Consider the following 26,289-nt stretch of genomic DNA (forward strand, 5'->3'; position numbering starts at 1 on the left):
TTATTTATGTGTGTGTGTGTGTTTTTTAAGTTTGGGGCATATAAATCCTGCACTTGCTTTTGTTGAATTTACACCTAAATATTTCTCACTTTTTGACTGATGTGAATGCTATTTTATTTTTAATTTTGATGTCCACATGTTCATTGCTATATATAGAAATACAATTGATTTTTGTATGTTTACCTTGTATCTTGCAACTTTGCAAAACTCACTTATTACTTCTAGGAGTTATTTTAGATCTTTGGAATTTTCTAAATAAACAATTATGAAACCTACAAATAGGGGCAGTTATCCTGGTTTCTTTCTGATCAGAATGCCTTTTATCACCTCAATGGATAGAACTTCTAGCACCATGTGGAACAGCAGTAGTGAGAGTGGACATTCCTGACTTTTTCCCAGTTGTAGGGCAAAGCAGTAAATCTCTTAACATATGTGTAATGTTAGCTGTAGACATTTTGTAGATGTCTCTACCAAATTTGTGAAGATCTTCCTCTATTCCTATTTTTCTGAGAGTTTTTATCACAAATGGATGTTGAATTTTGTCTAAAGCTTTTTGTGTATCAATTAACATGCTCAGATGATTTTACTTGTAAATTTGAGTAATGCACTCTTAGGTAATAGAAAAACAATATTTATTTTAAAATACCAATAAATATTATTTTACAATCTTTTTAAGACATACAATATATTGGGATCATTTTCACAGACCAGTCAAAAGTTCTCTACAAATGATTCTTTATGGCTACATAATCGTTCACCATAATTATAGTTTAAAAAAAATTCCACTTAATTAGACTTTTAGGTGATTCAGAGTTTTTATTTGTTTTAAGTAGAGCTTTGATTCACTATGTGTTTATGTATATATATGTATGTATATATGGTATATATAATATATATATATTTAATATCTCTGATTATGTCCTTAAGATGAATTCCTAGAAGTGGAATTCTTCTGTAAAGGCACTCATATTTTTAAAATTTAAGATGTTCATTTACACATTTGTATATCTTTAGTTAACAAGTCACTATATAGTTAATGAAACAATCAGTGTATTATTTTCATGCATGGAATATCAGATTATTTTATGCTCAGTGATCATGCATATACAATGGTTACCATACCCTCTTTGTGTGTCTATTTATAAATTTATAAGTCTCATGTATCTCTTTATTTGCATCTGTGTTTTCTCTACTAGATAATGAAGTTGGTAAAACAGCTATCATGTCATATTAGTCTTTGTATCCTTAGCAGACAATATGGTGCTTGAAACAAACTTTTTTGTTTCAAATATGTCAAGATACATTTGTTAAATGAATGTTTTTCTTTAAACTAATATATTTGAATAATTATAAAACTAATAAAATTCAAACTATGAAACACAGTTACTTAAAAATTAACATTTAAATTACTTGAAATAACATTTAAGTGACTTGAAACTCACAACGAAGAAGTAGACACTAAAAACTGCATGGTATATTTTCTTTCATGATATCTTTTTGATATGTGTATTAATGATCAATAAAGATAGAGAAATAGAAAGAAAAGAGACCCAGTGTATCTACGTACGCTTTGGGAGTGCACTTGTCAAAGGGACCAAATTCTAAAAGAGCCCTGGTCAGGATCCCTTCTTATCTGAACAGTATGGGAAACAAACTCAAAAACTGTCCTTTGATAATCTCCTTTTCAGAAATAGTCCCTTCAGAGTAGTTTTATCAACTAATAAATATTTATTTCAAAATGAGTATGATAAAATTTTCAGAACACACACACACACACACAATTGCAGTCATACTCTCCTCAAAATATCCCGAATCACCCTTTTTGAAATCTGGATGTTACAGAATCCCCCGCCACTCACCTCCAGCTCACCGCATAAGCTAGACAATTTCTTCATGTGGCTTATGTACATATTTAGTTTGTTATGTGTTTTCAGGGGACATATTAGTGAATAAGTATGAAAAACTTTACAAGTCTTTCATAAGAACTGATAGGAGAGAACCCCATGCAAGAAGGTAAACAATATAGTGAAAGTATTGAATTTTCAAGGCCAACGGATTATCTTGCAATGATATGCAAAGTGGACATAGAGGTTAAAGGTGACTAGGTCTCTGAGAAGACTGACCTTAAATTCAAGGGTCAAGTGGTAAGTCCTGAGTTAGGACCATAAAAAGGAAAATATATACATATATAAAGTTTAATGAAGAACAGTTTGTACAGCAGTTTCTTGCAAGGAACTAGGCGATTAAGGCAAACATGTCGGCATAATGAACGAGGCAGTGGGAGAAAACTAAGCACTTGCCAGGCTCTTCCCCTCAGAAGTTTTCAAGAATGAATTAGATCTATGTAACCCGTTCTGAATGTTTACAGCATATTCTTTGGATTGGCTTTTGGCCATCAGAAGGCGTCATCACTGGCTGTTTTTCCTGTTCTTCTTGGTGCTTCTTAGGAAAAAAAGAACAGACAGCGCATCGGGCTGCGTGGTGCGTATCAGGACAGAAGATCTCCCGGTGACTTCTGCCCTGTTTCCAATAGATAAACAGTCTATAAACTTCTAGCTACTTAGACCTTATATTAATTCATTCCTGAGAGAAAACTATGCATCTTTGCCCATTAGAACATATTTCAATAACTAGTACAGCAATGTCCAAGATCTGTTAAGTGTCGATTCCCTAGGGTTCCCTATGTGAAAAGGGGAATTGATTTTTACTTTTTCGGGTGGATTTGCTCTTTAAATTAGCCTTTTTTGGGAGCAGCATTTGATTCTATAAAGTTGGAGGAATGAAGAATAGGGAAAATCAACAACCGTGTTAACCAGATGGAACAAACAGACTTGCCTCACCTGCCATGACGCTCATCCCAGGCTTCCAAGGGAACTCAACAAAAGTGACTCTTCCTGGACATGGCAGGAAGTGGAAAATTATCCCAACAACCTTGACAGTATTGAAATACCTTGTCTTCAGCTTCCAACTGTGGGTCTCTCCAATCTTACTGTCCACTTGCTTTTTCCACAGCACTTCACATCCTTGGACCAGTATCATCTTACTATGTTTACTGCTCTTGTCATCTGCCCTCCCATCCCCTGGAACATAAGCTCTGGCCAGGGTGTGAGTCGTCCTATAATGTGTCCCAAGACCATAGAATTGTTTTACACACAGTAGGTACTCAATAATTACTACCTGAATAAATGAATGAATAAAGAATCCTGGGCTTATTGCAATATTCGCTATTTTTGTCCACTTCCCCAATGAAAATCTTCCAGTCTCTCATAAGGAAAAATCATTAACCCCTACGGATGCCCAAGGGAGAGTGCGTAACATGGGACAGAGCCATGGGCCAGGCTGAGGGCAAAAAATGCACAATTCTGCACCGGGAGTGAACTTCCATTAGCAGCTGGCCAGTCTCCAAGAAAAGCAACTCTTGCTCAGCTTAAGGCACAAGAGAACTATTATTCATATGTGTTTACAGAAACAGCTGTAAAGGTAGACAAGGGTTTACAGCAGGTGTCAAGCACACACGTTGGCTGTCATGCTTGGCTGCTACTGTGTTGTCACTGACAGAAACAGGAACCCAAAATAGGGGCTCAGTCATTATGCACTTGGTTTTGTTGTTTTTTTCATCCTGAGTGTGTGTGTGTGTGTGTGCGCGCGCGCGTGTGCATTTTCATTTATCCCAACCGACCCCAAAGTGAGCATGAATGACAGGTAGCCTGGGAGAACGTACGGCCCCATCAAAATCAGGAGCCCAGATTTTCTTTCTCTCTTTTTATTTTTTATTTTTTTGTTTAAATAGATGAACAAAAGGTTTTGGGTTTTAATTAAAACCACAGGAAGTGGTGGAAAAACAATAAGCTTCTTTCTGGATGACATTTGAGAGCCTCCTTTCACCTCCCACCCGCCCACCAATGATGTAAGTAAAGGCACTGCTCCTGCAACTCATCCCAGCTTGGGGGCCCTGCCTCCCAAGCTCCATCACAGTGATCCAAAGCAGGGGGGGCGGGCTCTAACAGATCAAAAGGACCTTCGGACCAATTTAACACTTTCACATCTTAAATCTTTTCATTAAAATATAAATACCAAACCTGATATCAAGAGACCCTACAGATTATGCGTAAGAAACAAATCACCACCATTAGTAAAATGTCAGTACTGCCTCTAGCAGTTGATGCTTTTAACCTTCAACCTTCCCTGCTAAATATCAGTGGGGGACTGATGGCAGCTCATGGTATCATAGTCTAGGGCTCGGGAAGAGAAGGAGGCTATAGACACGTCCAGAGCAGTGTCAGCCTTGACTCCGAGCCAACTCACGTCGGGGGAGCACTGTTCAGATCTCACCTGCTGGAGACCCAGGAACCTCAGGTGTGTATCTGCCTGATGGGAAGGGACGGGTCAGGTCAGGTTTCTTAGCAGACACACAGGGGAGACCCTGTCCTGCCCAGGGCACCTGAAGAGATGAGGAAAACAAGGGGCGAGTGTCTAGGTGAGGGTGCAGGGCAACATCTACCTGACACCCCAGTTCACCCCATGCTTCCCTGGTCACACAGGCCTTAGACTAAGAGGTATAAGGTGTGCGATGATAAGGTGATAAGGGAATTGTTCTTTATTTGTAGAAATCGAAAGAACTTTGATTCTGAGCCTCTATTTAGTAAGACCCAGTAGAAACCCAGCCATTCACCAGGAATCCAATGCCAGAGGCTCAGTCCTTGCAGGGAATGATGAAGGACCTCCAGGTTTTCTAGGATGAGTCACTGAATCCCAGGCCTCTCTGTGGTATATGGAAGACAGAAATCTCTGCTAATGGTGCCAATTTCCTCTGTGCAAAATTCAGCCCTAGCATGTTCTCTCAGGTACCAAAGTGGGAAGACCCAGGGTTCACATTTGTGGAAAGCAGCTACCTCTCTGTTCTCGGGGTCTTATGGGGTTGATTCCCTGCCCTCTACAACAACCCTCCCATCCACCTGGTTCTTTAAAACAAAAAGTCTAGGAGGGGAGGTTTTCCCTGGTGGCACAGTGGTTAAGAATCTGCCTGCCAATGCAGGGGACACGGGTTCGAGCCCTGGTCCAGGAAGATCCCACATGGCGCGGAGCAACTAAGCCCATGCGCCACAACTACTGAGCCTGTGCACCACAACTACTGAAGCCCACACGCCCTAGAGCCCGTGCTCTGCAACAAGAGAAGCCACTGCAATGAGAAGCCTGTGCACCGCAAAGAAGAGTAGCCCCCGCTCGCAGCAACTAGAGAAAAACCCGCGCGCAGCAACGAAGACCCAACGCAGCCAAAAAAAAAAAAAGGAAGTCTAGGAGGAGTAGGGGTGTCTGCAGGGTGGACCACTTCACCTGACCAGAAACCCCCAGTTGCCTAATGCAAAGGCGCCCAGGACTCAGGACTCAACAGAACACGGGCCCAACTGAGTTTCCCATAAGGAGGAATAAGAGCGTTGCTTTCTCACTGTCTTGTTGATGAGGTCTAAGTGATAAGACCAAATAATGTATCAATAATCTTAGACACATACAATCAAGATGTTTTTTGTATTTTAGTTGTTGAAATGCCAAATCCTATCAAAAGTCCAGGAGTATCTGAAATCCTACTAGTTCATCGGCAAAAGGCAGTAATAGGTTTCCATTTCTAACTATGGGTTGATAGAAAGGATTTCGTCCTGTGCCAGATGCCACCTCCAAGAAATTCTGATTTAATTGTCAGGGAGGAAGTGGGCTTGGCATCGCTCAAACGACCTCTCAGGTGCCTCTCCTGTGTGATCCGTGCAGGAACCACGGATCAGGAAAAACCACGAGAGGAAGGAACATGAAGAGGACGCTTCTCCAGGGCCCCCGCCCCTCACCTTCAACTTTTAACCAAAACTGTCAGGGGAGCACACTTTACGAACCCACTATGTTATGCACACTTACAAAATGAATTTAATAGGGAATGACAGGCAAAGCTGGAAAAAGATTTGCTTCATTTGATATAGTAAAAAGAAATTTCCACTGGAGTTCCTTTAATAGCAGGTACCTGGGTAATTAGCACCCGCTCTCAGCAGCGGTAGGAACGCTCCACGCTGGGAGTGAAGGTGGCTCAACTCCAGGGCCAGTGGAGTTGAAGCTGTAAGAAACCAGGGGCAGACGGATGAAGAGAGGTGGGCTGAGCATCCTTAACAGGGGTGAGACAGACACAGTCCAACTCCGATGCCCTGGACGAGGCAGGAGGGAAAATACCCAGTATCTGCCCAAAACCCAGGCAGAAAAGAACCAAATAAGCAACCTGGCTTCCCAAGGGCATAATTGTAGCTGGGAGCAGGGGAGGGAGGCAGCAAGATAAAACACAGCGGGTTTCTGACATTATCAAACTTGCAGAGAAGCAGCCGGGATTGTTTTCAAATCTTCCAAGTTCTTGAGGCTGGACCTATTTCCATCACGTGTAGCTATAGCTGGATATTTTTGGACCTGGTTGTAAGTGAGACTGCGTTTGCTATTAAAGAGTTTATCCTGGAAGGTTGGGATGAAGTAAGACAGGTAGCAACAGACAAGTGCAATAGTTAAAATATGATCTAACTATATTCTGCTTCCTATGTCCCGGACTGGTTGGTGGAGAAGTTGTCACCTGGAAACACCACAAAGGTGCAAAAATTTTTTAAAAATTAAAAATAAGTAAATAAATAAATCTCTGGCCAAAGCACCAGGAAAGAGGCAACCCAGCTGAACAGAAACCATTTAGACAATAACTGTTCCATTGCAGCCATCCCCACAGGAAAACCGAAGCCTGACACTGTTCCTGCCAGCCAGGTGGAGGGGCTGCCCGGACCTCCACCTCCTGGGCTGTAACAAGGCACCCCGACTCCCTTGCGGGGTGTTCTCAGGGAAGGCCAAGGGCAGGGTGATAACCTACATCCCCGCCAGGTTGTGACAGCTTAGATGACATGGACCAATTTCTCAAACAGTACAAGCTACCACAACTCACCAAATATGAAATAAATCATTTGAATAACCCTACATTTATTAAGGAAAAGGAATTCATAATCTAAAAACTCCCAAAAAGAAGAAATCTCCAGACCGAGATGGTACCACAGGAGAATTTTAACACCAGTTTTACACAATGTCTTCCAAGGACTGGAAGAGGTAGGAGAGATCCAAATTCATTTTATGATGCTGGTGCTACCTTGATACCAAAACAAAGATGGAAGGAAGGGAGGGAGGGAGGAAGGAAGGAAGGGAGGGAGGGAGGGAGGGAGGGAGGAAGGAAGGAAGGACGGAAGGAAGGAAGGAGGGAAGGAAGGAAAGAAGGAAGGAAGGAAAGGAAGAAAACTACAGTACTCATAAAATGCAGCAACTCTTAACAAAACATTATTAAAAAGAATTCAGCAATACATTAAAAACAATTATATACCATGAGCACATATCAAAAGATGCAAGGTAGTAGTTTCAATGTATGAATATCAATCAATGTAATTCACTATATTAACAGGTTAAAGAAGAAAAATTACATGATGACATCAATTGACGAAGAAAAAGGATGTGACAAAATTGAGCACCTACTCATGATAAAACTCTTCCCCAAAAATGGAATAGACACCTACGAGGTGATGGAGAGAGATCTAAGCCTCTTTTTTTCACTACTTCTGCATGTATGTGGAGTTCACTTTTGATTTGTGGACGTTTATGACCATTTGATTTAACTGCGTTTCTGATTTCTCCCCATTTTCTGCATATTTGTAGTTACCCGAGAACCAATTTTCATCTACAACAGCTCACAGTAACTCGTTCAATCTCTCCTTTTTGGTGCGCTGGAGAGATTCAGGACCACGTTTACAATAAACAAAATTGCCCAATGCATGTGTATTCTTTTCAGTTTGGCTCTGGTCTTGGTGTGGTGAGCTGACATAATCTTACAGCTGGTAACACTTTAACTTGTCAAGTTCCACCCAAATTAATTTATAGACAGGGGAAATAAACAGAGTCCCAATTAGGTTGGAGCGCTGGATCAGTTCAGTGGCAGACACCTATTCAATTATCTAAGTGGGCTGAAGAACATTGACTTACCAGGCGCAATGCAGATTTTGAGACTGTTTTCCTTTTTTAGTTTTAAAGGTCCTCATACTTTTGCAGAGGAAATTGTGTGCTGTGTGAAGTCCAGATTTTCAGAAACCTTAGTTTTCTCAAAGCCACAGCCTCAAAAGAGAAATGTGGGATGTTGATGTTTATTGAACTGGAAGGTCCATGTAGACTTCATCACATAACTCTAAAGACCACTTGAAGTGAGAGTAAACAATTATTTTCAAAATTTAAGATAAAAGATGAATATTGGTTTGCCAACTTTGAGACTAGAGACATTTTCATAAATATTGGATGACCCCTGCAACTTTGGGAAAGCAAACACTGACTACAAGGAAAAAGTCAGAATATGAAATGTATCTAAATGCTTCCTTTCAGTTCAATAAAACTCATGGAAGAAATAATTCCTAGAGAAACCCTGACCCACATGTTTATCGCTTAGTTTTTACTCTTTATTTTTATTTATAGGGAACTTAAGTGCATTTTCCCCTTGCTATCTGCTGGCTTCATATTCATCTGCTTGGAATAGCCCACGAAATCCAGCAGCCTGAATAGTTAATACATTCTGCAGTAGCATGTCAATATGAAAAAGAAATTTTATTCATTTGGATTTGGGACTAAAATAGGTCAGCTAGTCTTTTCATTTCTTTTGAGTATCCAATAGTCATGACATTTTCCAATTCTCAAATCTGGCAAACCAATATTTAATTTTGCATTAACTGCTCATAAACGTGGCTTCAGGGTTTCTGACCTTGGACTTTTTATTTTTCCTCCCCTTAGCCCTGCAGGTGAATAGGGTCTGGATGTCCTCTCTTCCTAACTTGGAGAATGACTTTTTTTTAAGAAAGTCACTATACTTGGATAAGTTCTCATAGATTTCAGGCTAAAAGCTACTGTTTTCTAATAATAAGGCCCTCACACTGACCCCTAAACTCAGTGCCATGTCTTGACCTAAGGAGAAACTAATGAGGAACTTTAACCCTGCTGCCCTGGGCACCACTGCTCCCATCAATCAGGTACTCAGCAGCCCACAGGTCTTAGGGTGAGTTGTGTGGTCATAAAGATAAAATAAAAATAATGTGATGAAGCTTGCCGTGAAAAGTTGTCTCAGAAAAATGAACTAGCGGTTGCTAGAGCTGTCAGACTACTTAAAGTAAGTGGTAAATGACGCCGTCATCTAAATTTGGTTTACTGGCATCCTGACGGGTTAGGCTCACTGCAGAAGTATTGGCTTTATTTTAATCCCAATAACTCTGCCACTGATTAAGTTTTAGTCAGTGGTACATGTTGATTTTTGGCAGCCAGCCATGACAATTTCATGGTGGTTTCAGTTTTATTACTTCATATCATTATTTTTTAATCTGTTGCCCCTGGGGCTCTAAAAAGCAGATACTTTTAACTCACATAATATGGAAAAATTGCTAAGTTTCCTACCAAAGAGAACTGCACGCCTGTGTCGGAGGGGAGCATGCAAGCTCTGGTGGACATCTGGTTCCCCCAGGAGCCTTGCCTCTGCTCTGGTGTCTCTGTGCTGCATCTTAAGCTTCTTCTCCAGTCAGCTTGAACGTGGACCAGCCAGCGGAGCTGGGCTTCTGTCCTTGCCTTGTTTTCACCCACCTTCCACGCTACAGCGGAGAACTGAGGACACGAGAATTCAGAACTCACTCTCCTCCCTGAAGTTGGGACCATTTACAAGGTGTTAAAAGCTTGTTGACTTCTGATACAGAAAACAAAACAAAACAGAACAGAACTTCAGGATGAGGGAAGAACGTTCTGAACTTAAAAGTGAAAAGCCTATGTGCTGAGACAAGATGGCACAGACTCACCTTTCCCTGCCCCATCCTCTAAATACTGTGAGTACCTTAGGAATAAGTCCTCAGAAAATCATCCAAGGACTCTGAAAGGGAGGGAGAAGATGGACTGACAGAGGCCTCAAGATTTGAGGAAGGACAGAGCAGGGAGTTTCCTGGATGCTGTTTTGGGTTTTTTTGGGTTTGTTTTTTTTTTTTTTTCTGGAGTGGGTACTGGAGCGGCCTGCAGCCCAGAATCGTGAACTGATAGAGAAAAACGAGCAAACAACAAAACCAGGAAAGCCTCTCTCTGGTCAACAGTTGGGGAAGGGGCAGCCCAACAGAAATCTGACGCCCACCAGGGTGGGGGCATCAGCAAGGCCACCACCATCACACAGGGTCAGTGGCAGAGTTAGAAGAACCCAGCCAGGGAGCCCTAAGCTGCCCCAAATCCCCAAGGCCAGGGTCAGCAGAGTCCAGTGGAGACCTCTCCCCCATACCCAGGTCAACTGTGACCTCATCTGCTGGCCCCTGTGCCACAAACTGGGCCCCCCACCCAGTGGCAGAAAGCAACCCAGGTCTGGTGTTCTGTTCTTTGACGTCAGACACAATGGCACCAGCAGCCAGGCAGCATTGACAGGGTTTCTAGAGCTTCAGTGTCACCAGGAGAATGAAGCTGACCACAATAACATTTAAAGGGCTCTGAAAATAATACTAAATTGTCATTGGAACTACAGATCATAAAAAAAATCCAGGGCCTACACCCTAAACCCAAATAGAGTACTGCAAAATAGAAGACTTAAATAGAATCAAAAATCTCCTAACATAATATCTAACTATTTAAGATATTGAAAAATCACCAGTGATATGAAGAAACAGGAAAAATACAACTCCAATGAGATAAGAAAATCAAATGACCCCCAACATTGAGGTGACTCATATGCTGGAATCATCCAACAAAAATTTAAACAGTCATCATAAAATTGTTAAACACATAATTGTCTTCAATCATATTAAAAAGTAAAATATTATGGCAAATAAATACAATTTAAAAAGAGGACCCATATGGAAATGATGGAATTGAAAAATATAGTAATCAAAATTAAAGCTCACTAGATGGTCTAAATAGTACGTGGAGATGACAAAGTGCAGAATCACAGAGCATCACAGAATGTGATAAAGATAAAAATAGATATTAATAAAACTAAAAACAGAAGTAATAGAGAAACCATTGAAACAAAAAGCTGATTCTTTGATAAAAATAAAATATTGATGAAATCAATTAATCTCTAATAAGGCTGACAAAAATAAAAAGAGAAAAGACACAAACTACCGATATCAGGAGTGGATTAAAAGATACTGCTAAGATCCTTCAACCAATAAAAGGATAACAAGGGATTACTATGAACAACTTTATGTTCATAAATTCAGCAACAAATCTTCCTCAACCACAAATTGCCAAAGCTCGCTCAAAGAGAAATAGACCAGAATAGACCTACAACCAAGAAAGAAATCTAAATGTAACCAATAGCCTCTTGAAAAGAAATCTCCAAGCCCATATGGTTACACTGGAGATCTTTACCAAATAAAGAATTAGCAGCAATTTTACACAATCTGCCAAAAACAGACTAGGAGGGGCATTTCCCAACTCACTTTATAAGGTCATTATCTTCTTGCTAGAAAAAATTATACATATACAGGCGGTACAAAAAAAGAAAACTTCAGACAAATATATCTCATGAAGTTAGTTACAAAATTCCTCAACAAAATATTAGCTGATTGAATTCAGCAATGTGAATGAACTATAACATACCATAAATAGATAGGACTCGTTCTAAGGATGCAAGGAAGCCTGGTTCAATTGACAATCAGTGTAATCTAACATAAAACTAATGAAGGAAAAGAGTATAATCATATTATGTGAAACAGAAAAAGTATTTAACAAAATTCAACACTTCTTGATGATTTTTTTAAAATATCAGCTTACTAGACATAGAGGGAACTTCTTCAACTTGATAAAGAGCATCTACAAAAAACCTATTGCAAATGTCCTACTTAATGGTGGAAGACTGAACACTTTCACTCTAAGATTGGGAACAAGACAAAAATGTCCACTCTCACAATGGCTATTCAACAGAGTTCTGGAAGTTTTAGCCAGTACAATAAGATAAGAAAAATAAATAAAAGATCTACAAATTGGAAAGGAAGATATACAACTATCCCTATTTACATAAAACATGATCTTCTATGCATAAAATTACAGGGAATTTACAACTAATACAACAAACCTAATAATTTACAACAAACCATCCAGGACTAATAAGTGAGTTCAGCAAGGTTGGGAAATACAAGTTCAATACAAAATATCAATTGCATTTCTCTATACTAACAATTAACATGCAGAAACCAAAATTGAACTTGTGATACTATTTAAAAGCACTCCAAAGGAAATGAAGTACTTAAGTTTAAAACTATCAAAACATGGACCAGATCTGTATCCAAAAAATTATATACTACTGTTTTTTTTTAAAGGAAGCCCTAAATAAACAAAGATATATTGTGTTCATATATTGGACATTTCCACAAACCAAAAATATCAATTGTCCCAAAACTGATCTATTAAGTTTAATGCAATTGCTAACAAAATCAAAGAAATGTAATTTATAGATATACACAAGCTTATTTAAACATTTATATGCAAAGAAAAAGCCCTAGAATAGCCAAAATAATTTTTCAAAGGAACCATAAAGTGATAGGGATTCTTCTCTGTATTAAGGCTCTCTTTATAGCTGAATTAATCAAGACAGTGTGGCCCAAAGATAGATGCATAGATCAATGGAATAAAATAGGGAGCCCAGAAGTAAAACCATGCAAATATGCCCAACTGATTTTTGACAAAGACAGAAAAGCAATTCAAAGGAGAAAAGATAACGTCTAAATGAATGGTGTTGGAGAAATTTGATGGCTATGGGCAAAAATATGAACCTTGACCTAAATCTATTATACATTTAATACAAAAGCAACTCAAAACAGACTATAAAATCCAGAAAAGATTGTTAATATTTATTTTCTCTTTGCTCCACCAGGATTACCTAAACGGTGCAGAAAGAATGATGCTTCCCCCAGTATAGACCTGTGTCTCCTCTACATATGGACAGTTTCAGTTTCCAGAAAGTTCCATTGTTTCCCTTTTATCTACAACATTCTTCCTCTCCTCTCTCTCCTCCTGCACCTTGCTAGCCCCCAAGGATGGGAGGTAAGGGAGAGACCTCCAGCCACACCAGGTTGGGATGAGAGTTGCGTTCTTGTAGCCCTCAGCTCCCTTGAACCCCGTTGTGGTGGTCCCTTCCCATCCCATGTCCATCAGATGTCCTCCTCCCATCTGATCTCCTCAGGACTGGGCACCTCCACTCACCTCTCTTTCCCTTCTGCACCTAGGAGAGTGCCTGAAATACAGTCAATGTTCAATCCCTTTGGCTGCATTGATTTCTACAATCAATTTGCCCAAAGATTTAAATGAACTCTCTGTGGTTTGCTTTGATTTGAACTGTTTGATTTTGGGGTGAATTGAGATAAAGTCAGAGACTAAGACTGAGGGGAAACAGAGATTTCCCAAACCTAACAGCTTATAGACACTAGTTGTTAAGCAGTAGACTTTTGAGTCAGAAACACAAGAATTTCAATTTTATCTCCACCACCAAGTACATGTGTGATCTTAAATTACTGAAATTCTCTTAGCCTCAGGGGTTTCTATATTTTAAATTGGGGTAGTAATAGTGGCTACTTTATAGTGTAAAATTCAATAAAATTATCCATTGATTTGATTGTGATTATTACCATATTATTCCATCATTTGAAAGATTAGATCTCTTCAAGTGCTGTGGTAATATAAAATGATACAATTGGATCTATATCTATCTATGTTGGAACTATACAACATCTATGTCTGTACAAATAATAATTTTTGAGCATAAAGTTTATCTCATTTTAGTCTCAACATTCTCAGGTATATTTTTTAGACATATATATTGCATGTGGGGTTTTGTGGGTTTAGAAACTGATAAGCCAACATCCATTTATTTCTGAAGGTGACTCTTTGTTGTTTAATTAGCACAGATATCTCTGAAAAAAGCTGATATGAAAAATTATGTCTTTTCTTCACTGACTCAGGTGAAACACATTCTTGAGTTAGTACATTACAGCACGTTTAGATTTTCTTGTTACTTGTTACAGCGTTGGCACTTAGCTCATGGTTAACACAAAGTACTTATCACCATCAAAAATAACAATAACATTTGTTAAAATTGTGGAACTAATGACTGCCACCCATTAGCTCTCTGCAACAGTGCAACCTCACAGGTTGCTCTGGATTCAGGTACCCAATTTTGGTAAAAATCTCTTTTCCATGTTCATTTCACTAAACGATAGCTACCAAGTTTTCCTCCCCTTTCTCTTCGTTGCCTACAATGAGTCCACTTGCCAGAACCAATAGACTGACTTCAAGTAGAATTTTATATTAGTAATCATGTCTTATCACTTATACTCTAGTACATTAGACTCTAGAAGGAAGATGAGGTCCCTAGATTATACCAGTTCTCTCTACTGAGGAGAAGATTAGAAACTATGATTGCCTATTTTTTTATAGACTTCAAGAAATACCTTGGGACTTGACTGCAAGATTTTCCTCTAGGACAAAGACTCTTTCTCATCCTCCTAAGACAAGCTATGTTCTATGCATTTCATTCACGAATTTGCCTCTCAAGCTGATGTTCACCAGGTTATGTTTATAGGAATTCCTGCCCATTTTAATAAAAGATATGTAATGATAACATAATTCCTAATGAGTTATTGATACTTGAGATGACTCACTCTTGCTCAACATAGATTAAAGCTATAACATCCCATTCCATCCACACCATAATTTGATACCTGTGTAAAGGTAAGTTAATGCTTTGTGATCCTGACTAACAGGGTTAGTGCCCCATTTCTCCCTTGCTATGAACTTTACAGAATAAGACTAAGAACGTTCTTATCACCAAAGACAGCTATGCAACCCCATACAATTTTCCTTTTTTTTTTTTTTTGCACTTACCAGCACCATGTTGCTACATTTGGATGGGAACAGTATTCTGTAGTTAGTCACGTATGCACTGATTGGAACCAAACTGACTACCATTCTCTTAAGAAACCTGAGCCAGTACTGGGACCGACTCTGTACCATGTGGGAGCATCTTGTTTGTAGGCTCAGTCCTTCAGCACGTGAGTTGGTCAACGTGGAGCTTGGGCCACACTTCCCGGCACAGACTGTGCTGAGACACGACCTCCTCTCTGGAGGTCTGGAGACTGTGACTGAGCCAGCGACAGAGGTGGAGGAGAATAAGGCTCTTCTGTGAGACACCTGCACAGGTGAGGCCCCTGCCGGGTCCTCAGGCAGGGAAAGGCAGCTCTCGGCTGGAGATGGGCTTTCCTGGAATTCTGCCATGGAGGCCTCTGGCTTTCGTAGTGTCTGAGTGGGATTGGGCTCCTTTGAGCCCCTCGTTTCCATTTTGCCAAGACATCCAAAGACTGTCCATTCCACAACCCTTAATCCGATAATTATCAGTGACCTATCCCATGCAAGAACCACAGCTACCACATAGCCAAGCATCTCGCCGTCTTGTGTTTCATCCTGACTCGCCACAGAAGCATCCTTAGAAGTGGTCGTGCTGCGCCATATGGGAGGTGCCACCACCTACTTACCACCAGCAACAGGTTCTTCGTCGCTGCTGGACACGGAATAGCTCAGACCCACAATCCTCCTTTGAGGTCTGCTTTCCAGGGTCACACAGTGTTTTAGCCTGGGTTCCCCAGAAACCAGAGCCAGAGCAAAGGCTTCCTCACTCCTACAAGTCCTTTAGGGCCGCAGTCCCAGGGAACAGGAGTGAGGGAAGACAGCAGTGAGGTGGGGCAGGAGGAAAAGCTGACAGAGGCATGCATTACCCAGCGGCCCCTGCTTAGTGTGGTCACTACTTAGGTTTGCTGGACCATCTCCTGGAGAGATGGAGAAAGGGCCTCCTCCAAGCTGTCTGTCTGGGGTAAGAAGAGAAGAGAATCTGACCAGCTCCAGTCAAAGGTTTGTCACCTGTGACATGAGTTCCCTGGCACTTCTGGGCTGCGTGTGCGTTGGTGGCCCATCTCACGCCTCTGTGTCAACCAAGAATCCTAGAGGCAAGAGGTGTGAGTGCCTCAGAGGCCACTCAGGGCCACTTGCTGCTGGACACCTGCGGGGGACAAGGAAGGCCGTGGAGCAAGGGCAGGTGGGCGGGGAGCCGGGTGCGCGTGGAGGTGTTGATGGGGCCGGTGTGGACGTCCTCGGTGTCCCTCTTACGTGTGCACTGCCGGGCACGGGGCCTAGGTCTGGAGCCCATGCCCACATGCTCTTCAGGAAGCCAATTAATACATAGGTGATTTTGGGAAGGAGGCCAGGAAGTAACAAATGCTTCATTTTAAGGCAACCCATCCCGCTTTTCTTTTTCTATCACAGACAGTCGTTGGGCTCAGGCCCCAAACTTTACTCAGACTCTTAGAGATGATGAGTGATACCCGGGACGCCAGGGGGATGCTTCCTGTGCATCCCGTTTTCTCATCAATAAAGTGTGTAAGTTGTTTGTGTGTTTGGCACGAGGGAGAATGGCCACCTTTGTATTGCAGGGACTGGTAATCTAATTTGCGCAGCCAAAGAATGGTGTCTGTGATCTAATTCTCAATCTACTACAGGATTGAGATGAAGACCAAATCATCTTAGAGGATCTAATAATCTCGTTTCGATCGATCGGTTTCTGAGGCAGTATCCTTTGGTTGAGACTTTTCAGATAAGTAAAGGAAATTAGGTTGAAAGCAAAATGCGTCTTTCTAAAATGCGGCTTGCACGCAGCCTGCTCTGGCCCGGGGCAGCTGGGCAACCTCTCCTGGGGGTGTTTGGGGCCCATGGAGGAGCAGTAACTGTACTCAGCCAAGGCCACCGCTCAGCGGCTCTATGGAGAAAACGCTGCGGTTTCTCCCATTGACTGCCTGAAATAAAATAATCTATGATGCATGAACAAGTCTAAATGAAATAATAATATCCTTAGCAGTGAAAAACGGATTGGTAATACAGTAATTGAGCAGATTTATTGCCATCTCCTTGAGCTAGCCTGCTGAAACAGCCGGCTATTTTATTTAATCTCATATCAGAGGAATTACTGGCTGGTAATCCATTGTTAAACATCATTTAGAATGATGGATGAAAATGTCAGCTTTTCCAACATAATCAATTCATATCTCATTAGCACATATTATTTATGATTCTCATAATGGGACCTGCAGGGGTCTCCAGGGGAAGATGGAGACCTCAGCTGTTGCCGAAATGAGATGAGATATACTGTAGCTTATGAGTTAATAACTGCATATAAAAAAATACTTCTCCACAGTATTGATTGTTCTTCCCATTTTACGAATGAATTGAGTGGCTGGGCTGCCAGGTGCTGTGCATGGCTGTGGATTGCGTGTCCAGCAGTACCATCACCGACACTTCGGAGGGCTAATAACGTAGCTCGAATATTTTCAAAAGAAGGATTTGCTCAAACTATTTTTAAAACGATAAAATGATTTAGGAGAAGTTTCCCCTACGCTAGGGAAGCCAGCCCTTGAATGTCAAGTACAAGAACCCCTCTGCGTCTGCTGCTAAGGATGTGGGGCCCTTGCTTTCCCCTCACCACCTATGAAGATAAATCGACATATTCCTGCAGCTCCAGCCCAGTTGCTTTTTAAGGATACTCTCTACCCTGTGCTGCCTCCAAGACCAACGAAAAGCAAACCTTGATTCATGGACTTCATGCCTCTGATGGCGCATCGGTAATCACGGTTACCGTGTCAACTGCTGCCTCAATTAAAGTACATTTGAGAATCATTTTATGCTTCAGCTCATAAACATCAATAAAGGAAAATGAGTAATAAATGACTGTCTAGAGTACAAAGGACCAGCTCATATTTCAGATGAAAATGAAGACAAAATGTAGCTTTTATTTGCCTGTGGAATTCCCATTAACTGCATCACTGACAAGGAGAGCTGGATCAATAGCTGGCCGGCCGCAGAAAACCGTTTCTGGCTGTTCAGCGGCCGATGCAAAAGGAAAACTGTCATATTGTGATCTTTATCAGGTAATCTTCATTACACTGGACCAGTGATATATGTATATGCCGGTCAGCTAGGGGCACTTCTAATTCTTGGTCCTATTTGTGGTCTGACTGCAGAGGGATCACAAATTATTTGTTTACGGTGATGAAAAATCTTCAATGTTCATTCCTTTTATTCTTTTTATAGGTAATCCATATCTGGGAACTTCCTCTCAAGGACTCCTTTATTCACTCAGGATTTTTAAGAAAGTATTCTATCAAAGGTTACCTTCCTATCTCCTCCGAGGGAAGAAGAGCCCGCCAGGACGGTGCTGGGCTTGATGGAGCGATTTGTAAGCTCCTTCCCCACGCTCTTGAAAAGAATTCTGCTCTCTTTGTGAGTTGCTCTTCTCTCTTCAATTGCACAGGAAGGGCTGCTAGCGGTCCACAAGGAATAGAAACGAATGCCTCCTACGGTACGCAAATACAGCAGAACTTGTTCCTTTTGCATTCTGTGTGCCTGCAAGAAAAAAAGAAAAGGAAAAAGAAGAGAGTGAGAAATAATAGGATCAGCCATTTCAGGAAGAACCCTTCTGCCTGAAAGCCAAGCTAATGTGAAGGAATTCGATGTTGTTTATCAACAGTGGTTCAGTTAAATGGCGTCCGAGGAGGCACCCCGTAGAAGGATAAGTTAAAGAGGAGAACAGGTGGGGAAAAAAGGCACAACATTCCCTAGGAGACAGGATGGAAGGTGGGAACAGCGTTACTAACAGTTACATAGAGAGCAATTCTAACGTTTCCCCTTGATGGAAACCTTTGATCCTGATGGATCCTGATGTGCTTTTCAAATGTCATTACATCCTTAAGAATCTTTTCAAGGGAAATTGAACTGGATGACCCCTTGTTTAGGTTTCTCACCAGTGTGGATTTCATGAATTCAATGGAGTAACCTATCAGGTCCTATAGACCCATCTCAAGGACGTTTGCATGTCTGCCTTTTCTATTCCTTGAGATTACTTCCTTTCAGTATTAAAATGCCTCTGTTACACACATACCTCGTCTCTTTTTTTTTTTTTTTTTAACCACCAATGGCTAAATTGCATCCCACTGGACTAATATAAATTTGACACCATTGTCACATTTCTCCTGCAACGTAAAATGTATTCACTTCCTCTTGAATGTGAAACTCTGAAAGTTAGGAATGTAGAGGAGAGAATAGCTTAAAATGTGATTTATATAAGAAATATAGTAGATGGTCTTTTAAATTATATATTTACTAAGTGATTTGCCAACAAAGGATCCTATCGTGGAATCTCTAGAAGGTTTTCTTCTTTTCATACCTAGCAGTTTGGCTCAGCAGTCTTTTTTATTTTTCAGATGTCAGTGATGTAAGAACAGTGGTAGGTGTGAGGTTGGGGTACGTTGTCACTTCCTCTGTGTTCTCAGGGAAGTGATTCTCTAATTAACAAGGGCAGTTTAATCAGTTTTCAAACATAGTTTCTGGAACATCAAAAGACCCACAGGAATGACTCTCATGGCTTTTCTTGGATTTTTCTTTTAGGAAAAGGAATCATTACATAAAGCTTCTTGCAATCAGACCTGCATATCCCACCTGCCATATGAATTATTTCAGAACCCAAGAGAACTACATTCAGAACTAGAACAGAACAGCCAAATGGACATGTGGATTTTAAAGGTTCTCTCACTCTTTGCCATTCATGCATTTACCCCACACTCATAAGATAAATGAATAAACCTAATCACCACTATGAGATTCAAATGGGCCCTTGGAGAATTTACGTGGCTTATTTTCGCCATCATTTTTTTAGGAAAGACACTTCTCAGTCAGATTAATACTCAACAGTTAAAACATTTGACTGCCAAAAGAAGTCAATGAAACCAAAGAAACAAGCAATTGAGGACCGTCGTACATTGCTGGTGGAAACTTAGAATTGCAGAATGGTGCCGCTACTTTGAAAAACAGTTTGGCAGTTTCTCAAAATATTAAACACAGAGTTACCATGTGACCCAGCAATTCCACTCCTACGTATCTACCCAAGAGAAATGAAAACATAAGTTCACATAAAACCCTGTACACCAATATTCATAGCAGCATTATTTATAATGGCCTCAAAGTAGAAACCCAAATGTCCATCCACTAATGAATGGATAAACAAAATGTGGTTTCTCTATACAATGGAATATCTTTTCAACAATAAAAAGGAATGAAGTACTGATACATGTTACAATGTGGATGAACCTTGAAAACATTATGCTAAGTTAGAAAAACCAGACAAAACCATATACGGTATGGTTGCCTTTACATGTAATGTCCAGAATAGGCAAATCCTAAAGACAGAAAGTAGAATAGTGGTTGCCTGGGACAATGAGGAGGGGAGAACGGAGAGTGATAATTAACAGATAAAGCGGTTTCTTGTTGGGGGTGGCAGGAGGTGATGATAATGCTTTGGAATTAGATAGCGGCAATGACTGCAAAACTCTGAATATACTGACAACCACCGAACTGCACACTTTAAATGGGTGAATTTTATGCTATATGAACTATATCTCAATAAAGCAATAAATTTAAAAAACTAAGGACAAAATAAAACACTTTAGCGGCATAAATAGGTGTAACATCACTGAGCACCGCTACCATTTAGTGCTGGCACAGGTGACTCCCAGTTTCTTTTCTATCACAGCTCCACATATCATAGGGAAAATGTCCTTGTGGCCCCAGAATTCAGGATTCACAGTTAGTCAGTCAACTGGTCAATCTGTCAGCCAACAGGTAATAGCCATTGGGCGCCCCCTGAGTATGTGTTGTAAAGATAGGAATTCACAAGACCGGACGTATCGGTGACTGATTATGACGAAGCCATGCAGGTAATAGAGTGTGGAAAACGCATAGACAGAAGTCACACAGCCTCAACCCCTTCCTTGTTGGGAATAACACAACTTCATGGAAATCCAAAGCAAACCCTTTTTAGGGAAGGTTAGGTGGGGTCCCCTGAGGAAGGAAAAAAATCGAGGTTCAATCTGCACAGGCATGGGTAGAAAAACCCGGGTCCTAGAGCCCACGTTGGGTAGATAAAAACCCTCCACTGAGCTATCTGCATCTAATTAAATTAACTTTCATTCATGTTATTTCAGTAAATGAACACCTAATCAGCATCTGCTCTGGGAAGAGCCCTGTGCCCAATACGATGGGAAGAAAGCTTGTTTAGACTGAGCCTTGTAGCAGTTCATGATTTGGCTCAGACTCCAAAATGTGTGCGAGAGTGCAGAAAGAAGCCTCCCGGTTCTGGACTGAAACTCTATCTGTGCCCCTTATTGGTTGCGTCAATAAGATTTAGTGACTCACCCTCTGTGAGCGCTAATTTTCTCATTATTTACAAAGTGGAGCTAATGTTATCTATCCCGCTTATCCCTGTAGAATCGGTCTCATGGTCAAATGAGATAATGAATAAGGATTAATTTTACTGGAGAAACAAAATATGCAGTCAGAAGCATTTTCTTTGGCTTCTGGTGATAAAATGGCTTTCAGGAGTGTGATAAGAGGTGTGATCTGTACGTGAAGGATGGCAAGATTTTTCTAGCTAAAAACTATTCTATGCACAGAAGAGGTGTCAGTCTGTTTGGGCTGCTGTGACAATATACTATAAACTGGGTAGCTCATCGTCAACTGCCTCATGGTTCTGGAGGCTGGGAAGTCCAAGATCAAGGTGCCAGAAGAGTTGGTGTTGGTGAGAGCCTGCTTCCTGGTTTGGGGACGACCCCTTTTTTTGCTCTGAGGTTCCTTTATAAGAGCACTAATTCCATTCACAGAGCTTCTCCCTCATGACCTGAGCACCTACCAAAGGCACCAGCTCCAATACCAACCCACTGGGGATGAATGAATATGAATTTTGGGGGACACAAACATTCAGCCCAGAGCAGGAGGGTGGAGATGTCACAAGCAAAAGTAAAAATAAAGGAAGGTACATGAAGTGGATTAGGCAGCTTTGCTATGAAACAACCAAATTTCAGCGGCATGCATTTCTCAGCATTCATTCCATGCTCACTCATCCGACGGTCAGTTGGGGTGGCTCCCTTCATGAGTCTGACCCTGGACCCAGTGTTTAGAGCGGGTGGCAGTGGCTGCTCAAGACTTTACTTCTCATCGCAAAAGCAGAAGTTCAAAGAAGGCAGCCCAACCGTGGAGACACATTTCAAACCTCTGCTTGTGCATCTAAATCTGCCAGTGCCCAAGGGCCAAATCAAGTCACATGACTCAGCCTGAAATGCATTCTGCCGCCACGGGACCAAGGCAATCGTATTGACCCACACAATATGTTAGAAAGGAGTAAAGAATTAGGAACAATTGTTCTATCTACTACAGGTGGCTTGGCCAGGAGAATGTTAAGCATACTGTCCATAATATATTGTAGCTTAAAAGCCAATATTGAAAAATCTTCAGTGACTGAATAATGAAAACAGGATTTGGTGAAAATTGAGTCAGTGAAGATTTTCAGATAGGAGCTGGCTTTAGGGGAGTGGACGAATTAAAACAGAACGACTACCTGGATTCCACTAAAACAGGTGTCCAGCCATCCTGGGATATCTAATTTCTCCAACTTCCCAGGAGACCGTATCTCTCTTTGCTACATAACCCAGGCCACAGGCTGGGTATCCTTACCTCACTCAACTGCGCTTTCAAGTTATTTGAACCTGTCTATTCATTGGACCCACCCAGAAAAACTCCAACACAAGATTAATGTAATAGTCGCTAATTTCCACAAAAATATGTGTCAGTTTTCTATTGCCTGTGTAACAAATCAGCACAAACGGAGCCATGCACATAGGCATCCATTGATCATCTTGCAGTTTCTGTGTGTCTGCAGTCCAGGGCGGAGAGGCAGATTCTCCGCTCGGGGTCTCACGAGGCCAGAGTCTCACTTGGCCTGGAGTCTGGAGTCTGGAGTCTCTGAGGGAGAATCTACTTCCGGGCTCAGGTTGTGGGCAGAGCTTGCTTCTGTATGGATATGGGCTCTGGTCCACTGGGCTCATTCTCAGCTTCTAGAGCCTCCTGCATTCCTTGGTTTGTGGTCTCCTCCACCTCGAAGGCAGTGCCAAATTTGCCTCCTACTTCAAATCTCTGCGACTTTCTTCTCTGTCTCGACTTTATGGGCTTGTGTGGTTACACTCGGCTCATCCACATAATCCAGGATAATCTCCTATTTTAAGGTTAACTGATAACCACCTCAACTGTGTCTGCAAAGTCCCTTTTGTCTCATAAGGCGACCTATTCACAGGCATAGTACCTCACCACACAGGGATTAGGGCATGGCCTTTTCTAGAGGGACCCCAGTTCTGTCCCCACAATGGAGTAGCCTCATGCCGGACATCGTTCGGAACCACGTACAGTCTGTACCATCTATGAATTGGTTCACCCACATCACTGAGCTTTCAATTTTATCTTAATTCTTTCAGGGTCCGTGCTTGGCTAGCTAGCTCAGTCTCTCTCGGGATTAATCTAAAATTTCAAAACTCTCCAGAAGCCCCTACACAATCTCCCCATCACTCATTTTCAGTAAACTATTCACCTCTTACTTAATTGAGGGAAATGATGCCATTAGGCAATCATCCCTTCAAGCTCCCACCCACAGAGGTACCTGTATCCGAGTGTTCCTCCTTGCATTACTCTCACTGCAAGGCTGACCCTTACCCTGTGCCCTTTATCCCCTCTCTTCCAAACCCAGGTCCTGAAAGCAATCTCTCTAGAACTCTCATAGTTATCGAGATAACTCTCATAGTTATCATTGTCTTCCCCCTGGTTCCTTAATTTCAGCCTATGTGTTGAGAGCTCTCCCACCTCTTCCCAAAGAAAACCCTCCTGCACTATGCACCGTACTGTGCCTACCAACCTGTCCCCTCATTTTCCATCCAAACTTCTCCAAGGCTGACCTCTCACCAGCTCTCTAAACTGCTCATTCACTTCTCAGGATCCAGTAACATACTTTCAATTCCACCACGTGACTGAAGTCATTGCCACCATGGTGGTCAATTACCCCCAACCCTAACAGTTAACTCTGAAATACCATTTCCTGTGATTGTATTACTTCGCTGTCTGTGGTTTGTTGATATTGGTCACCTTGCATTGTAATTCCACTTTCTTGACCTTGAGTCCGCCGTGGTCCACTGGTTCTCCACACATCAGCTCTCCTGTCCCCTGACCTCCTGCTATTGCATGCTCTTCCTTGCGTGAGTTCATGGGCTCACCCTCTCTCCTGGGCTCTGCCTTCTCCAATTCGGTGATTGCCCACAGACTCAGCCCAGACCCTCCTCCAAGCTTCAGACTCCTCCACCTGTTTCATGGGCTGTCACCGTCACCTGGATTTTACAACTGCTTCAAACTCAACAAATTCAAGCTGAACCTGTTTTCTCTTATATGAGCTGGGTATCCTCTCCACTCGTCTTCTCCCCAGCTCCACTCTTCTTTGTTGGCCCCTGTGATCAACCTATTCTCTCAAACTTGAAAACTGCCATTTGTCATGAATATTTCATCCCCTGGAGACAATTAATAGCTGAGTCCTCCAGGTTTTACTTCCTGAATTTTCAATCGGTCTGTCTTGTTCTTTCTCTCCCTAGAGCACCATCCCAGTTTAAGCCATTATCAACTTGGGGATTCCCGAAACAGCCCACAGATAGCCTGGAGAATCCCCCCAGGTAAGAATACGCCATCTCACTGCCCAGCTGTCCTGCACGAGTCAAGCTCACACCCACAGTCAAGACCACATGTGATTCGTCCTGCTCCTCTCCATCCTCACATCTTTGCCCGCTTTCACGTTCGCTTCACATTGCAACAGCCTTAACCTCTTTGTAATGTCTTGACACACCAGGATTTCTTCACTTCCATGTGTATAATTTGGATACTGTGAGGGTACCTCTCTACCTCTACTATCTTCCCCACCATCTCCCATCTTCAAGTGATTAATTCACTGTTTTCCTTTTGGATGTGGCACCATCTCCCCCTCTTTCATGCAGGTTTCAAGCTGGAAGCGTTGTCATCCCTTGGCTTCTCATGGACTAGATGTTATCCACGTTCCATCTCACCTGCCCACTCCCTGAAGAGGCGGTGAGTTCTTTGAAAAGGGTATCATTTGTGAGCATCAATAGTATCAATCTTGCATCATTGGTGAGGTCATTAGTGAGGAAAGCGAAGCGAATTAAAATGCAGACTGAAGACAAACATGGAAGAAGTAGTGGAATGACCTGCTGGCACGGGGCAGGCTGCAGTGTGAATAAAACCGTCGATGTGCCAGGTGGAGGGCACCTAACACTCCGTGAGCCACGGGTCGGTGATGGGGAGAGAAGTGATGCACCCTGGGCACCAGCGCACCGCCTGGACGGAGCAAGTGCTTGGAAAAGCCAGTTTGTTTCCTCCCTTTCCTGTTGCTATAGTTCACAAACTACCCAGAACGTGATAGAAATATTTCTCCCTTCCTGAAACAGAAGCCTTTTCTTCAGTTAGTTTTGGGGATCATGTTGTGGTTACCTAAGAATGGGGAATGCAGACAGACCTGAGCTGACGAAAACTGAAATTGAAACCAAAAAACAAAAAACCTAACTCAAAAATGAAGACTTAAGCTGGATCTAAGCGGGAAATAATTTTATGAGAATATGTAAAATGATATTGAATCTCATGAAACAATAAAACAATAAATTTGTGTGCATACATGTGAATTTAATAAAAGAGTTCACAAAATTTATCAGATGCCCTGTGTCAACTTTAATTTCGCTACTAAAGCCAGAATATGTTTATAGATATAGATAGAGATCTAGACCTAGATCTAGATATATAGATATACTGAGATATGGATTCAGATAGAGATACAGATATACAGATATAACATATAGGAGTTGTCTTGGATTAAATCTGTATGTTTACAGAAGTATTCCTATCTAATTTCCAATGATTAAAACACTAGGAAATGACAAGGAAAAAAGATAAAATTTCTTAAAACAAGGATTTTACAAAGGTACAGCCAATAAGAACTTTAAATGGAAACAAATTTTGGTGAAGCAGAAAACAGATTTAGCTAGGGTCTTGTGTCCTATATTATATTTAACAGACCCTATGTGGATCACCCTTAAGTTTGTTCCTCTGTTGCATGACCAAATGGAGAGTTCAGGTCATCATATTTTTTAAATTTACACCTCTACACAGAAGAAAGAAAATGCTCATTTTCTCTGCTAAAGGAGCCCCTGGTGGGAAGTTCCAGCCTAGGCAGGAACGTGATTGATTTCCTGATGCACCCCCAGGAGACGTACCGGGGAGCCC

The sequence above is a fragment of the Balaenoptera physalus genome, assembly GCF_965194825.1.
Source record: "Balaenoptera physalus genome assembly, chromosome: 12".
NCBI lineage: Eukaryota > Metazoa > Chordata > Mammalia > Artiodactyla > Balaenopteridae > Balaenoptera > Balaenoptera physalus.